Raw genomic sequence first — 5,281 nt, forward strand, 5'->3', positions numbered from 1 at the left:
GTTGAATTTGGACAGGTGCGGGATACGGAAACCGGGCGAATATGCCGTTGCTGCTATGCTGGGGGTGAAGAGCTCAAGTTCGTCCCTAGAATCATATTCGTCCTTTTCTTTTTCTGATAGGAGCTTTCTCATTAGCTCCTCCATCTGAGCCAGGCGCTCAAGGGTTTTGTCCTGATTTCCCTGGTTGTTCCGAGGCTGTTCCACAGCTCCGGATCCATTGTACACGTTTGGCGGGTTACGGTCCCTCCAATCTTGAGACAGGTTATATGGGACATTCCCGCTATTGCGTACCTCAGACAAGTCATCCCTCTGGCGAGCACGGCTGCCGTTTCCCGCTGGTCCCCCCTCTGAGAGTTAAGACGATCTCGGAGGTCTCCCCTCGGAGTGGCCTGAGGACTTTGCGCCGAACTCAGGCGTTGGCGCAGGTCTCTGCCAGAAAGATCACTGCGATGGCTTCCTATCCAATAACTCCCGTTTGAGAAGTTTGGAGCTCGCCTCTGGGGATGAGGAGCCGGGACTTCTCTGGGCGCTCTGTTACGATTCGTCGGTCCAAGGGAAGGAGGATTTCTCCTATTGCTCCCATGTACCGGAATGTCTCGGACTAGCTGAGGAGGAGACGGATACCTTATTGGTGAAGGAGGATGCCTGACCGGGGATGCAATCCTGGTCCCGTCAGGGCGGATTAGGTTAGGTTAGGGCCACTGTGCCCTACCATCCTCCTGGTCCTGCGCTCTACGGTCTGAGCAGGGTGCAGGACAGCTGGCCGGGACGGGCTGCCGCTATGAGCCCTCCCCGGATCTCCTTCGCAAACTCCCTCGAGCCCTCCTGGGCGCGCCCGAGGGTGGAAGTGAGCTGGGAGTTGAAGTTCGGACCAATCGGCTGTACTGCTGCTCGGCCCTGGGTAGTTCTTCGAAAGTGGTCTCCCGGTGGTGCGAGGTGGGAGTAGAGTTCGACGTCTGGGGTCTGACCGACCGGCTAGGCCTGGACCGATTACCCCGGTGGGACTTATGAGTCTCGCCTTGCCTCTTTCCGACATTAGCGTCGATTGTAAGAGGGGGTAGCCGGGCCAGAACCTCTAGACTCTGCAGGTTAGCTGTTGCCAACTGGCTCCTCAGCTGTGCATTCTCCATTTCCACCACCGTGTAGAAATCTGGGTTCGGATTAGGTGGCCGGGGAGCCGAACTTCCAGTATCATCTTGGCCTATTGGCTGCTTGCCTTGCCGCTGTTGAACCTCAGGGTTCTGATCATTGGAGATGGCGGCATGATGGGCCTCCTACCCATCACGTTGGTCCGCTTCGTTACCATGTCTTGAGCGAGTGACCACCATGGTTGGGTATTTCCGATAGCACCAATCTAACAGGCTCTCAATGAAAGCACCAAACTGTTGACCGGTTCTTCGACAATAGGTAATCAATAGAATAAGAGAGTGGGATTAGTGCTAAGTAATGAACCGAAACAAATGAATCTTAAAATAAGATGGTGATATGAATACTTTTTTTAGGTGGTTCAAAGGTTAAAATCCTTCTACTCCACCAGCCAATATTATTGCTAGTTTTCTGAGACTCTTTACAGGGTATTTCTTTACATAATAGAGTCCAACCCCTTGCAATTCCCAGGGTCTCCATATTTATAGGAGACGGCATCTGGGGGTTGGAAAAAAGGGGGGTCATCCCGTGACCCCCTCACCCATCATGTCATCTCTGTGACATTCATGATTAATTCATAAAACCTGACAAATGGAGTGTGGTCTAATCAATAGGTAAGGGGGATAATGGACCGGACGGCCTGATCGAGTCTTGGGCACCTGAACACGCACGTTTAGGTTGCGTGTCCGAGAATTCAAGGATATATCAAACACGTGATGCCTGATATATGCATGTTTACATTGCGTGGTTGACTTTATAAGGGGTCACAGACTCCAACTCAGGCTCGTACCTTGAGCTGGATGTCTTCTTAGTCTGCGGTGTCCATACTTCTAACCCGACTCCTTAGCAACTTCAGTGAACCTGCGGTTACCTCGAGCTAAAGAGGTGGGACCTGGGAGTAGCAGCTCCAGGTACACGCTATCCACGTGGCTGATACATAATTATGCCATATCTCAGCCTGCTAATAGCCTGTGGAGAATTAGGGCATACAACTATTATATTGAATAATGGAACTAGCTTGTTCAGTTAAAAACGCCTTTTTAGGAACATTAGTGTTTCTTTTTACAATACAAAGATCCTTCAAAACTTTAGAGTAGACGAGAATTTCTTTAATGGCATCTAAGAAAGGGATATTGATACTAACTTGCTTAAAAACTTCTAAGATGTCATTATATTGGCCGCCTTTTTTAATTGGAAGAAACCTTTGTGGGAATGGGGCTTTTGGATTGAAAGGATGGATTGGAGTATCCTCCTTTGAAGAGTCATTGGCATTAGAACTAGAAGGTTGACTCTTTTCTTTTTCTTGTTCAACCTCGGGTATGTAATCGAGTTTGACAATGTTCTTTTTGAACCTAAGAGTTGAAATTGATTTGGCTTCTCCATTATGACTAGACTTTCCTATCTCATATTGACCTTTTAGATTTGGTATAGGTTGACTAGGAAATGTTCCTTTTTCTTTATCAGCTAAAGCAATAGCAAGTTGTCCTACTTGTGTCTCGAGTTTGGTAATTGATTGAGACTGGTTTTGTAGGAATTGTTGAGTGGATTACATAAATTGTTGTAAAGTATCTTCTAAGGAAGGTTTCCTTTGTTGAGGATATGGTTGATTTTGTGGGGCATGAGTTTGGTTTTGCGTGTTGTATTGGTGCCCTTGATTTATTGGAGGATGGTTTTGTCTCCATGAAAAGTTTGGATGGTTTCTCCAATTTGGATTATAAGTGTATGAAAATGGGCTATCATTTGGTTTCCCATTAGCATGAAGAGCATTGGCCTCCTTAGAAAATGTCTCTTGGTAGGAAGGACATGATTGTGCTTTATGGCAAGGACTAGAACATATAGAACAAACATTTTTTCTTGGTTGCATCGGAGAATTTATAGTTTGGCTTAAGGCTAAAGCTTCTACTTTTCTCGCTAATTTGTCTAAGGATGTTCTTAAGTCTAATTCATCTTCTACTTCATACATCCTTCCACTTTTTGGTGAATCAGTTGACCTAGACCTAGGATCAAAATAATTTCATTATTGTGAATTGACAGATAAATCTTCAAGGGTGTCCCAAGCCTCTTGCCCTTGAAATTGTAAAAAATATCTAGTATGCATAGATTGGATCATTTGACGATTAGAGGGAGTCAAACCATCATAAAAATATTTTACAAGTCTCCATTTTTCAAAACCATGATGAGGACATTTTAATAATAAATCTTTAACAACATTCATAAAACTCTTTATTATCTTTTTGAAAAAACTCAGAGATTTCTCTCCTTAGACTATCAGTTTTAGACAGGAAAAAATTTCAACAAGAATCTATTATAAAGTTTATCCCATGTAGTTATAGACCCCGTGGGAAGGGAATTTAACAAAGCTTTTGATTTGTCTTTTAATGAAAAATGGAATAATCTTAGTTTGAATGACTCATCAGAACATTTTTGAAATCTACATGTTGAGCAAATTTCTATGAAATCTTTGACATGCACGTAAGGATCCTCTCTATCTAACCCATAAAAAGATGGCAAAAATTTAATGATTGATGGTTTAAGCTCAAAATGGGTAGCAGAAGTGGTAGGAAATACAATACATGAAGGAGCATTAGAAGAAATAGGCGGAAAATATTCAAGCAAGGTTTTTTCAGGCACAACATTTTCATCAACAAGGTTTCTATTAATATTAGAAATTGGTTCCATGATGCTGAAATTTTTACTAACACCTTCAATCTAAAACAAAGATAAACGTCTTTTTACCAAACGATTTTTAGAGTTACGTTCCCAATGATGCATACAATTTTCACAAACAAGGCAACAAAGATAATCTCAAGAAAATAATTTTCTGATGTGGATGATCAGTTAAAACCACAACCACAGAGCATACTTAGAATTTTTAGAGATTTCACAACAATATAGTTTTTATGGTTTACTTGTCCCCATGCCTATTTGATTTCACTTACTCGCACATTACAAACAACTCCTCGAGGTTAATTAGCAGAGGCGGATTAAGAATTTTGTTCAATTTTCCTTTAAGCAAATATTGCTTATGGTGATAGGACAAGATTTAGGGTTTTTTTCAAGTATTTTTTCACAAGTACACAATAATATGATAGAGAAATAAAATAGGACAAAATAGATAATGTTAACTAAAATTGAACAAGAGTTGGGAGGCATAGAATGTCATCAACCATAACAAAAATAAAGTAAAAACTAGGAGGCAAAATTGCCATCAACTAGTAAATAAGGTTAAAAAAGAACTAGGAGGCACAAGTGCCATCAACTAAAGGAAACAGTTGGGAGGCACAAGTGCCGTTAACTAACAAAAATTTAGAAAAAATAAAAATATTACAACAAAAGTAAATAAAAAGAACTAGGAGGCACAAGTGTCGTCAACTAAAAAAAATAATAGAAAGCATAAGTGTAAATATATATATAAGTATATTTTTTTATGGGTGGTAGAACCATCCCAAATTTTCTTCTTATTTTTTTCCATGTTTTATATAGTGCAAAAATTTTTAAAAAAAAACTAGTAGAAGAATTCACTAACCTTGAGAAAAAGTTTGTTTTTTTTTCTTGCAACTTCCCCGCCAATGGTGCCAAAAACTTGATGGACCCAAAATGGGTATGTTTCAAATATTTATAACTCGCAAGCACACGAATCGTATATGGAGTATAGTGTTTGTGTAAGCATGAGGTCAAACCCAAAGGAAATGACTAAAATCAAAAAGAAATTATTTTAAATGAAAATTAAATAAATTCTAACTTAGCTCCAAAGATTGGTAAGATTTAATATCAAGAAAATAAAATAAAGGTTGAAAATAAAGGTATTTAAGAGAAGAAAAATAAATCAATTATGATTTGTAAATAAGTTCTAAAAGAAATATTATTAAGATACTAGAATCCAAAAAATATAAGTTTAATCATATTTAATGGTATATTGATTCCCAAGTCTTAGTGGTAATTAAAATAATTCAAACTATGATTTTCCAAATAGATTTATAATTTAAGCACAAATTATTTCTAAAAATATAGGATTTTTTGTCACTTTTAAAAAAAAATATGATTTCAAAGTATTTAATGGGAATCAACCAAATGAAACAAAAAATAAATAAAAAAACATTATTTATAAGGCAAAACATAATATTTTTGTTCTAAG

At 39.4% G+C, this 5,281-nt stretch overlaps 1 pseudogene; it reads left to right on the forward strand.

Moving 5' to 3' along the window:
• The first annotated feature begins 3,314 nt into the window (after positions 1 to 3,314).
• LOC133799143 (small nucleolar RNA R71) lies at positions 3,315 to 3,413 on the forward strand (annotated as a pseudogene).
• Positions 3,414 to 5,281: the final 1,868 nt, after the last annotated feature.

The sequence above is a fragment of the Humulus lupulus genome, chromosome 8 (genome assembly GCF_963169125.1).
Source record: "Humulus lupulus chromosome 8, drHumLupu1.1, whole genome shotgun sequence".
Lineage (NCBI taxonomy): Eukaryota > Viridiplantae > Streptophyta > Magnoliopsida > Rosales > Cannabaceae > Humulus > Humulus lupulus.